General features: G+C 43.1%; 1 protein-coding gene across 1 annotated transcript in view; it reads right to left on the reverse strand.

Moving 5' to 3' along the window:
* Nucleotides 1-11933, reverse strand: part of LOC120515019 (C3a anaphylatoxin chemotactic receptor) — a 55246-nt gene extending 43313 nt beyond the window's left edge. Inside the window, exon 1 of the mRNA XM_039735713.1 lies at nucleotides 11778-11933. The gene's annotated coding sequence lies outside the window, so the exon portion shown is untranslated. The remainder of the gene's footprint in view (nucleotides 1-11777) is intronic.
* Nucleotides 11934-12821: the final 888 nt, after the last annotated feature.

Below are 12821 nucleotides of genomic sequence, written 5' to 3' on the forward strand. Positions count from 1 at the left end.
GCAGGTGAGTAGGACTTGAGCCACAAATGGAAAGGGAGAAGCGAGCGAATGTGTCCCGGTATCATGCGGTTTCCGGTGACCGAGTAGCCGCGACTCAAACAGTAGATCGGGGGACGAGTACTGAGCAAGCAGTGGGAGAAGAGACAGGGGAAGGTGCCAGCTTGTATGTGTTGGCACCCAGACCACTCCGCGCCTTCCTAGTAACCTGATTGAGAGGAGCGCAAACATCACGGGGTCCCTCTTTGTTCCATAAGGGGATCTGGGCTGTTGCAGCACCCCAGAGTAATGGGAGAGAATGAAGATGGGGTCTCCCGACAGACGGATACGTGTCCCAGAGAGCTAGCGTATGGTGAGAGAGCTCTCTCCACGGCGATGGAGAGCAGCCCCAAACCTGGCTGAGGAGACACAGGCACGGGCGTTCCCGTCCTGTTTTCAGGTCCAGAGGGCACCGGAAAGGCAGAGGGTCCTCCAGTGTTACAAGTGCCAAAGGGCTGGTCATCTGTGGAAACGTTGTCCATACGCCATGATGGAAGACGCCATTAGGATGCACATCTCCGCACCTTATGTGTCTTATTTTGCAGGGCCAGACTGTGGACGATGGTATGCCAACATCCCACTGTGGGAAAAACCTACCTCTGGCAAGGCAGGCCGCTTTGCTGTATGGGCTTCAGCTGGTGACGGGGCAGTCCCAGATGACTAGGGACCCTACCCAGCTGGGAACATGAGAGGGCAGCCGCTTGGGGACCACGGGAACAGAGCTGGGACACTCACCCCTACGGGAGGACGTGGCCACTGCCAGGGGGCGCCAGGACGGTTATGAAATCCTGGCTTGCAGCACTTCTGCCACACCAGGAAGTGCTGCCGGATGAAATCCCAGGGGCACCCGGAGTGCTTCCAGGTGCTCTCCTGACACTTCCGCCACACCAGGAAGTGTCATCAGGTGGAGCTCCTGGAGCTCATCCGGGTCATTATAAAAGGGGCTGCCTCTCACCAGTAGATGAGCCGGAGTTGGGAGAAAGGAGATGGAGTGAATGTGTGAGTGAACTTGAACAGTTAAACTGTAAAGAAGAGTGGGGGGCAAATATTGAGGGGGCTCAATCTAGGTGGGCAAAGCTGATAGAGAAGAATCAATAGACTCAAGGCTGGCATTAAAGCAAAAGAGGGGTCAGCAAATGACATTGGGTGGGGTCCTTTATTCATCTCAGTAGGTCTTGTTTTTGATATTTTTAAATTCTTCTGAGCTGTAGCTGTGATGTCTTTCACTTGATGTTAGAGGTTGCATTGAGTAAGTAAAACTGGGAAGAAATATTGGTTTGTGTGTTTTTATTTAAGGCTTTAAAGCAGTGGTTCTCAATCTGTAGCCCAAGTAAGAAGTAACAAAAAGGGGGGCGCGCAGATGTGAAAAAAAGAAAACAAGAATAAAAAATATGAAAAAAACATCTGTTGAAACCAAAACAAATGAACTTAAACTGCATTCTGATACTAGAAAAATAAATACAGAGTTAGATAAATGTCGATAAAAGTTAAGTAGGTATAATAAAATATGCATACGTTTCAAAAAAACGTGTGGGGGGGCGATTAAAATTGTTATAAAAACTTAAAAGGTTGAGAAACGCTGCTTTAAAGCAACAAAAAAAAATAGGAATATTTCAAAGGTGGGGATTCTTTTCTATACCCACTGTACAGTATGTATACTCTAAAGAGCGACATTAGGGGTTGATTTGGAGTTTTAATTTGGTAGGAGTTGTGTACGTGCGCCACTGTGTCTGTTTCTTTTTATTCTATAAGCAGAGCCGGTTCAAACCATTTATGAAAGTTATGGGACACAGGGGTCATCGAACTCTGATACTGAATGGGCGCTGTTACCCGTATAAGCAAGTAAAAGTGCGCATGCTCCGTATACCAGGGGCGCTCGTTCCATTAAATTCCGTGGTGTGTTCGCAAAGGAGCACGCGCTCCTGACACCGAGGGGGAAACCACACGTAGGATTACAAACGGGCACATTCTGTACGGAACAAAGTGACAAAGCCAGCAGCCCGACTGATGTCTGCCTTTCAACATCACACAACGCAGAGAGCTAACGGACACATTTATAGAACTCGATAAGCGACCCGCTCCATGGCTTTGGTCCCAACAGATTTCGGGACTGACTTGTGGACATTACTTGACCAGCGTCATGGGGATTGCAGGAGGCAGTCTCCTTTAATTCGTTATGAGAAACTTTGTTATAACAGGTAGCTGTTCAGTAAGAGGTGTAAGTACACGAAAGACAAAAGCTTGGTTTATGACCTGGCTGTGCCGGAGCTGTCATCGACTTCCACAGCCGCTTCCCTAATCTTCTATACGCCTCCTTTCATTAGGCTTCACGTCCCCTCTTTCCCCTCGCGCCGCTCACCTGGGTTCTGAGGCGACACTCTTTATACTCACACTATTCCAGATTCCATGTGTTTCCATCCATAAAGAGATTCGAAGAAGCAACTCCGATTGTTTGTGGGTCGCAGCGTTTCCTATTTGCGCCCCTCCTAACACACTCCGCACTTCATGATTCTTCTATTGAATTGAATTCTGTTACTCGGCATTTCTTTTCTTCAGCGTCTACTCTCTCAGTATCCTGAAATTTACTTTCTTAAGACACCGATTGGAATTATCATGCCATTTTTGGAAAATCATATTTATTACTTTGTAAAAACATGAATATAACTGCAGTACAAGTGAAATAATACCTAAACACTCACGTACTGTATGTAAATTCCCGTTCTACAGCATACACAATATCAGCGCCTGTTCCGTGCGGAGGAGATGGCCCAATGACAAGCGTGGCGCCCAAGCAGACAGGTGCTTGAACTTGAGCATGCGCCGTAGCGCCGTTCGTGCCGCGTTCATTATAAAGGAGCTTCATTCTCAGAGGATTTGTTAAACTGCTCTGCTAATGACAGACTTATGAATTGGTGTGATAATTTTAAACTGCCAGCTTAGTCATCGTGCAGGGGCAAGTCAGACAAGTGAACTAATCAAGAACAATGGCGCATAGATGAGGTGAGAGAGAAAGAGAGAGAGAGGGAGAGAGAGAGAGAGAGAGACGGCTCGGATTTCTTAATGGACGTTTATAAATGAATTTAATCCGTTTAAATGAGTGAAAACAGCAAAAGGCAAAGGAAAAATAGAGGAATCATTGTCTGGAAGCCTAATAATAACGTCACATCTTAAAACATAACAACTTTTCTTTCCATAGCACATTGGACGTGAAGCTCAAACTGCTTAACAAGAGATAGAAAAGAATAAAGTTCAAGAAACAGAACAAAACAACAAATCAACCAAGTAGCGGTGCTTTCCACCAAAGATGGGCTTAAAACTTAAATAATCGCTATAGACCTCAGCATTAATGTTTGAGTGCGCCATCTAATTAATTGTACTTAGTAGTGCATAAAATGCATTGCATTTTCCACTCCAACAGATGGCACATCACAGATGATTGCAGTACCAAAAGAGTAACAAATGTTTGTGAGGCACCATCTTTTGGAACAACAAATGCAATGCATATGACTCTGTTATGTGCCATTTGGCATGGGGTTTGTCAAAGCACAGTGTTAATGTTTGTGAGGCACCATTTGTTGGAACAACAAATGCAATGCATTTAACTACAACACATGTTTGTGGTATGTCACTTGTTGGAATGGCAGAGACATAGCAATAAGAAGGACACACACAATTATCTCTTTGTTAAAGTGGAAAGTATATGAATGAATAAAAGAATAAGCCAACCAGTCAGTCATTTTCTGACCCACTTTGTCCTAAATGGGGGTGATGGAGCCAATCCCATCTAGCAAAGGGCACAAGGCAGAAACAAATCCCCGATGAGGCAGCAGTCCACCAATCACACACTAGGGCCAATTTAGTATCACCAATCCATCTGCCTGTCCTTGGACCATTTGAGGAAACATGCAAACTCAACTTGAACCCACACGGTAACCCAGGTTACCACTGCACCACTTTGCCACCAATAAAAGAAGTACACCCTTAAATAATGCACTTATGCAAACTTTTAATAAATATAACTATTGTGGAGATGGTATGAAACATTAACTCTAAGTATTATATTTTTTAAGAAAGTAACAATTCCTGTTTCACAAAATGTAGTTCCTATTTTTACCAAAACAAATCTATGTGGAAGGACACAGGTGAGCATCAGCAGGAGCTGCACAGAATGGCCTGGCAGGCTGGACTGAAGGGAGGAGTGAAGACACACGGTGGCACAAGGTGGGAAGCAGATGTCCCACCACATGATGGACCACACGGATTGGAATCTGAGTGCAGCCGTGCAATGCCTGACACCTCAGCTTTTCGTCTTCTTCTTTCAGCTGTTCCCGTTAGGGGATGCCACAGTGGATCATCTGCTTCCATTATCTTTCTGTCCTCTCCATCTTGTTCTGTCACCCCCATCACCTGCATGTCCTCTCTCACCACACCCATAAACCTTCTCTTAGGCCTTCCTCTTCTCCTTTTCCCTGGCAGCTCTATCCTTATCACCCTTCTCCCAATATACCAGCATGCATCTCTCCTCTGCACTTGTCCAAACCAATGCAATCTCGCCTTCTCTGACTTGGTCTCCCAACCATCCAACCTGAGCTGACCCTCTAATGTCCTCATTTCTAATCCTGTCCATCCTCATCACACCCAATGCAAATCTTAACATCTCTAACTCTGCCACCTCCAGCTCTGTCTCCTACTTTCTGGTCAGTGCCACCGTCTCCAACCCATATAACATAGCTGGTCTCACAACCGTCCTGTAGACCTTCCCTTTCACTCTTGCTGATATCTGTCTGTCACAAATTACTCCTGACACTCTTCTCCATCCACTCCATCCTGCCTGAACTCTCTTCTTCACTTCTCTTCCACAATCCCCATTACTCTGTACTGTTGATCTCAAGTATTTAAACTCCTCCACTTTCGCCATCTCTACTCCCTCATCCTCACCATTCCACTGACCTCCCCATCATTCACACACATGTATTCTGTCTTGGTGTTCCTACTGACCTTCATTCCTCTCCTCTCCAGGGTCTCCTCAACCTGCTCCCTACTATTGTTACAGATCACAATGCCATCCGCAAACATCATAGTCCACGGGGACTCCTGTCTAATCTCATCTGTCAGCCTGTCCATCACCATTGCAAATAAGAAAGAGCTCAGAGCCGATCCCTGATGTAATCCCACCTCCACATTCAGTGCCACACTAAACACTAGGGAAGCTCCAGGATTGTCACCAGGGAAGGTGGCATAGAAAAGCAGAAGGCTTCACCTGGGGATCCCAGCAGCTCTGGCATGTCTGGCCTGCCTGTCCTACAGGACGACTTATCCTTCAAGATGATGTCCTAAAATGTAAGGAGGGATGAGCATGGGGAAGGTGGCATGGGATGCTGTTTCACAGTTATGGAGTCTTGGGCTCAAATCATGACCTTTCGTGGTTGCACATTTTACATTTACATTCACTTATGTGGCTGACACCTTTATCAAGGCGATTTACAAGACTTAGGACACAACTGGTGACATTTCTTTTCATTTTCTAATTGGAGTACGGGCTGGTCAAGTGACTTGCTCAGGGTCACACAGTGGCAGTAGCGGGTTCTGAACCCACAGCCTCAGGGTTTGAGGTTCATTCATTCACTCTGGGGCAACATAGATGGTGTTGTCCCCATCTCCGTGTGAAATTCCAACCACAGATGTATAGGGCAGTCAACTTTTTATCAACATTTATCCAAGGTGACCTACAACATTTATGACATAATTGGTTCCATTTCTTTTGGTTTTCCAATTGGTGCCCAGGCAGGTGAAGTGACTTGGTCAGGGTCACACAGATGTCAGGATTTGAACCTAGAACTCAGGGTTTGAAGTTCAAAGCCTTAAATACTTTGCCACCCTGATGGCTTGATGGTAAGATGGTCAGACGCCATCTTAAAGTGAGTGAACCCTTTAAAGCATTGACATCACTTTCTGTTATATGGGCAGCTTAAAATCCCGAGGTGAACCAAATTCAGAAAATGGATGGATGAGTGCAGGAGGGCTCACACTAACTGAAATATGAGATAAAATGCCGTTGATGCCCGCTGGCCCTGAACTTGCCACCTTACACATCTTACACAATCATCTAAGACCATTCTAACCCTTACTTCCTTCTCCTCTTCCCTTCATCTCAGAGTCCAGGCTGCAGCCAGCCCTGTAATGTATGCCCTGTAGACCCCTCAATCCTACCCTGCAGTTTTGAGTATGGGAATGACTCAAAGCTCTGAGGGTGCCCCCTGGAAGCCCAGTTTGATCCAGTTTTAATAAATGTCCCTAGGTCATGGCTCCGAGTGCTACAGTTTCCAAATTTCAAACTCACTTTGTGTGACCCACAGCATCACATACAATTAACGGGGCTGCATGGATAACAAATGGAAGGAGCGCATCAGTTACATTGGTGTTAACAGTGGGATATCTTATCACCATTGTCAGGTGAGTCTACGCTGGTGAGGGTGTAACAGCATTAAGGAGCGAAGCTGAGTGGCATACTGAGTGATGTCACCATCCCTTATTAGAAAGAAGACTATGGGGGCAGGAATATGGGGGTGTTCTTTCTTCATCTCCTGGCAGGCCCTATACTTGAAAAGACATGCACCTAAAAACAGAAAGCCACATGGACCAAAGATAAGTGAAAAGAGCCGTCACAGAGAAGGTCAACGCTCATAATGGGAGGTCAGAAGAGCAAAAATCCAAAGTGAAAGCCGAAAAATTGGAATCCCAAAGGTGATAAAGTCGCGGGAGTTTGGAAAAATCCAAAAACTGGAACACGCTGAGCTTTTTCTAGTATGACTGGGGGGCTCTGCCCCCTGCTCACTTCGCTCGCCAACCCCTTGGGCGGGTGCTATGCGCTGGCCACTTTGTGTTTCTGCCACTCACATACGGCGATGCGGATGTATAATTTAAGCAGATTGTTATTTTCATGGGAATTGTTACATATGCATAATAGAACCAACCATGTTACATTACAGCAAGTAAAAACAGTAAATCGTATTAATTTGAAAGAAAATTGCGTTAGAGGTATTCATTGTGTTATACGTTTTCGTTCTGTTTGAATTTGAAATTAACATGCAAAGACTTTTTAAACTTATAAAACTTTCACTGTAAAACTAATTTTGGAGTTAACTTTTCGTCAATATCGGACTGAATTTTGAGTCTGTGTTTGGAGTTACATCGTGACGACGCAACGTATAACTGCCCGTGTGTGAATTTCGTTTCTTTGTCTTGTGTGAATTTCGTTTCTTTTTCGAATGTTTGTCCCTGTGATTTGTTAATTGTCATAGCAAAAGCTATTCTGACGGGAAACTGTAAACGTTTTAATACAAATGGCATATCAAGATCTCCTTCAGTGTCTAATGTTAGATGTACTGCATTACCTTTCTTGTCTCCTGTTAAAATTTTACATGTCAGAATTGTTCGACCAGTTTTGAATACAACTAATCTTGTCCTATTGAATAGCCCATCACTCAGAGATAAATTACACAATACACAGTACGATACATCCTTCTTTCAACAGTAATTCGGCCGGTGGAAGACCAGACGGCGTTAACGGTTGTAGATATTCTAACAGATATTGTAAGTTGATGTTTTCATCTTCTGCACCATCACCACCAACTGTGTCAGCACAGTCTATTGATACACATTTAACCAATTTGCTGTGTAACTGATTGACAATTTTCTCAGTTATATGCCATTTGGTATGGGATTCGTTAAAGAAGTGCAAATGCTTGTGATGTGCCATCTGTTGGAATGAAAAATGCAATGCATGTTATAACTAGAAATGTTAGCGATGCACCATCCATTGACATGAAAAATGCAATTTATTTTATTACTACAAATGTTTGTGATGCACCATCTGTTAAAATGAAAAATGTAATAAATTTCATGACTAGAAATGTTTGTGATGCACCATCTGTTAAAATGAAAAATGTAATAAATTTCATGACTACAAATGTTTGTGATGCACCATCTGTTAAAATGAAAAATGTAATAAATTTCATTACTACAAATGTTTGTGATGCGACATCTGTTAGAATGACAAATTCAATGCATATGTTTCTGTTATATGCTATTTGGTATATGATTTGCAAAAGCAGTGCATATGTTTGGGATGCGGGGCGGCATGGTGGCGCAGTGGTAGCGCTGCTGCTTGCGTGGAGTTTGCATGTTCTCCCCGTGTCTGCGTGGGTTTCCTCCCACAGTCCAAAGACATGCAGGTTAGGTGGACTGGCGATTCTAAATTGTGCTTGGTGTGTGGGTGTGTTTGTGTGTGTCCTGTGGTGGGTTGGCACCCTGCCCAGGATTGGTTCCTGCCTTGTTGGCTGGGATTGGCTCCAGCAGACCCCCGTGACCCTGTGTTCTGATTCAGCGGGTGGGAAAATGGATGGATGGATGGATGTTTGTGATGCACCATCTGTTGAAATGAAAAATGCAACGAATTTTATTACTAAAAATGTAATGCACCGTCTGTTGGAATTAAAAATGCAATGCATTTTATCATTACATGAATTACAAGATATATTTCTACAGATGGTGCACTGCAAACACTAAGGCTAAATACAATGAGGTCTATATGGATATTTTTACCCTTCTTAGACGGGTAGCACTGCTTGTCCATAATACAACATTTTAAAATCAATCAAATTTAGAGGCCCCCAAACTGGACACTAGTCCACCACAGAGCCCTCTTGTGCAGATGGAGCCATCTAAACAATCTGACACATAAACATGGGGAGAAAGTACAGAATCCAGACAGACAACCATAAGATCAGTGATTTGAACTGAAGATAATGGATCTGTGAAGCAAAAGTGCTTACCACAGCACAGCCGTATCATCCAAGTAATTGACACCATTTGCACTTGTTAATATTTTAGAACAAATTCACTTTACATAGAGTGGCACATTGGATAGTGCTGCAGCCACACCACTTCAGGGACCTCAGTTCAGTTCCTGTTCGGGTCCCATCCTTGCCCCCTGTAATGGATGTGTACCAGACAGATGGACAAATAGACTGTTTTACATTAATGCTTCCTAACCTGAGGTCATCACTAGAAAGTTGTCACCTACCATCAACACCCTGTGTGAGTCTGTGTCTAAAGGTGCATTGTGCTCACTGAATAAAGCCAGTTAAGCTGTTGACAGGCCACCCAGGTCACTCTATTCTAATCCTTAGTGTTGGCGAGATTATCTCCACCACTAACAACCCAACTTAAATCGTGGTGCCACCTATCAGTTTGCAGTGGCGATTCGCTGCTTTCCTGTTGAGAACTTCTCAGTCACCTAAAAGTCACCTTAACAGGTGACATTCATGATCATGATGGACCTGCTTTAGCCCTCATTCCTTTATGGGGTAAGGAATACATTGGTGGGGGTCCAGCTTGGCAAGTGGGTTAAGACACATTGAGGGCTTCTTAAGGTAAATGCTAAGCCTGAGCAGGATTGACAAAGTGTCAGAGGAAACTCACTGCAGACAGGAGAGTCATCTGTGCTGAGGGGCAGATAGCCATCTGAGCGGTGAGGATGAAGATGTGGAGGAAATCACTCACTCCTGTGCAACCGCAGATACAGGAAGACATGAGTGTCTTTCCTATTTTAAACATTTTACATATCAAGTTTATCTGTCTAAGCATTTCATCATCTTTCTCTATGGTACCATTCATCTACACTCAGTCCAATATTGTATCGGGCATTTTAAATTTAACTAACCATATAGTGGCTTTCCCATCTGGCTTATCTAGTTATACAAGTAAGAATTTCACAATACTCTTATAATGACCTCATGCACAAATACAGTGACTTTCATCTATAAATGAACCTTACTGTATATAAGGCTTTGCATATCTACCACTATGGTGCCTTTTATTGATTTACATATTTAAAGAGCGCTTCACATTTCACACTTTGATATGTTACATATTGCCTTTCATTTATATATCCATCTAACTGTTAGACAGTGCCTTTCATACAATATTTATGCATTAATCTAGTTATATAGTGCCTTTCATCTATCTATCTATCTGTCTATGCAATTGTGTAGTGCCTTTCAGCCATTTGTTTGTATTGCCTTATCTATCTATCTATCTATCTATCTATCTATCTATCTATCTATCTATCTATCTATCTATCTATCTATCTATCTATCATATAGTGCCTTTGTATCTATCTATCATCTATCTATCTATCTATCTATCTATCTATCTATCTATCTATCTATCTATCTATCTATCTATCTATTATATAGTGCCTTTCATCTATGCATGTACTGTATTATATAGTGCCTTTTACTTCTGTATATCTAGTTCTACAGTTCCCTTTGTCTCTGAAGAACAATGTAACACAGCATACAGGGAAAGGCGCTATATTGGGTCTAACATCCTGAATGGACTGACCTTGTGGAAAATATGAAGTCTGAAATGTAAAATATGAAGAGCAACTTTTAGGTGAATGTGTCTAGGAAGTAATATAGTGCCTTTCAGCCATCCATTATCTATCTGTCATGAACATTTCAGTCATCCATCCATATTATCATGCCTTATGCATCTTTCTATCTTGACATCTATTTCAATGTGTGATATACGTATCTATTTGGCTATGCGCTTGTATAGTGCCTTTCATCTATCTATCTATCTATCTATCTATCTATCTATCTATCTATCTATCTATCTATCTATCTATCTATCTATCTATCTATCTATCTATTATATAGTGCCTTTCATCTATGTATGTACTGTATTATATAGTGCCTTTTACTTCTGTATATCTAGTTCTACAGTTCCCTTTGTCTATTATAATGGGCTCTTCTTGTATATGACATGTTATACATGGTTTTTTATCCATCTATCCACAAAAATATTAGAACATTAGAACACTCTGGACGAGAACAGGCCATTCAGCCCAACAAAGCTTGCCAGTCATCTCCACTTATTTCTTCCAATAAAACATCAATTCGAGTTTTGAAAGTGCCTTGTCTATCTATCATATATATAACTTAGTATTATATAGTGCCTTTCATATCTATCTATCTATCTATCTATCTATCTATCTATCTATCTATCTATCTATCTATCTATCTGTCTATCTATCTATCTATCTATCTATCTAGTGCCTTTCATCCATCCATCATACAGTCCCTTTTCCACTTGTCTTTCTCGTTATATATCCATTATATTTGTATCTCTTTATATCTGACTTGTCATTCATTGTCTTTAATCGGCCTAACCTTCTAGTCATATAGTGCCTTTTGTCTTTCCATCTGTGTTCTGTAAGTCCATCCATACAGATTCTCCAAACCAGCCCATTATGATAACCCCTGTAGGCCCACAGCAACACGAATGACTGACTGAATGAATCACGTGGTGGTCTCTCCTCAGTTTTTCATGGCGAGCAGGGCACCGGATTTTAAAGCCCCCAATGGCTGGTCCACTCCCGGCCCCTTGACCTTGACTGAATCAGCTCGCCCACCTCTACTCAGTGTGCCCAGGTCTGAGTGACCCTGGCCAGTGGCACTCGTCACTTTACCATCAGTAAGTGACAGTGATGTCTATTCCCCTACCTCCCTGCCCAGATTTCTGCAGCCGTCCCTCACAAGCTATTTATGACAAACAGAGCAAGTCAAAGCAGGCGAGCTGTCAGGCTACCTACAAAGTGACAGAGCGGCCATACCCAGCTGTGCCTTTTTTTTCGGCCGGCCCCCTGCTACCCACCAACACGCCATCAGCCTTACCTGAAGGAGATGCTGGACACGGGGAAGTGAGTAGAATGTGGAGACCCCCAGGATGGTATGCCACATGTCTCTCTCCTGGCTGTCTTATAGAGCGTCTGAGAGCGGAAGCGAGGAAGTTAGTACACTTCCACTTACACAAGCTACGACAAGACTGCGCTGAAGCAGCGCCGGTGCGGTGGGCGTGAGGAGGGCCGTCCTGCCAGCACATGTTTACACAAATCCTGGACAGCTGCCAGCTCAGGGCTACGGATGGCTGACAGGTCTGAGCGGCGGCCTGAGGACGGGCACGTGCAGTTGGGGGGGGGTGGGGGGTGTTTTGGAGGGCAAAATCTGATAAGCGACCTGAACTGGAAAATCATATTGAGTGTCATTTGGAGATTAGCAGGGGTCCAAAATAGCCAGAGAGAGGGGAGATTAGAAGGTGGAATTTCCATTGTCCTGCATGGGCCTCTGGTCCATGGCCAGTTACACACATGAGGACACTGGGGACAAACCCTGAGGTGGCACTACTGACTCTGAAGAACAGAGTAACACGGCATACAGGGAAAGGCGCTATATTGGGTCTAACATCCTGAATGGACTGACCTTGTGGAAAAAATTAAGTCTAAAATGTAAAATACGAAGAGCAACTTTTAGGTGAATGTGTCTAGGCAGTTATATAGTGCCTTTCAGCCAACCATTATCTATCTGTCATGAACATTTCAGTCATCCATCCATATTATCATGTCTTGACATCTATTTCAATGTGTGATATGCGTATCTATTTGGCTATGCACTTGTATAGTTCCTTTCATTTATCTATCTATCTATCTATCTATCTATCTATCTATCTATCTATCATATAGTGCCTTTCACTCTATCTATCTATCTATCTATCTATCTATCTATCTATCTATCTATCTATCTATCTATTAATTATATAGTGCCTTTCATCTATGCACGTATTATATAGTGCCTTTTCCTTTTGTATATCTAGTTCTACAATTCCCTTTGTCTTTTATATTGGGCTCTTGCTGTATATGACATGTTATACATGGTCTTTTA

Source organism: Polypterus senegalus, chromosome 1 (assembly GCF_016835505.1).
Source record: "Polypterus senegalus isolate Bchr_013 chromosome 1, ASM1683550v1, whole genome shotgun sequence".
In the NCBI taxonomy this organism is placed as follows: domain Eukaryota; kingdom Metazoa; phylum Chordata; class Cladistia; order Polypteriformes; family Polypteridae; genus Polypterus; species Polypterus senegalus.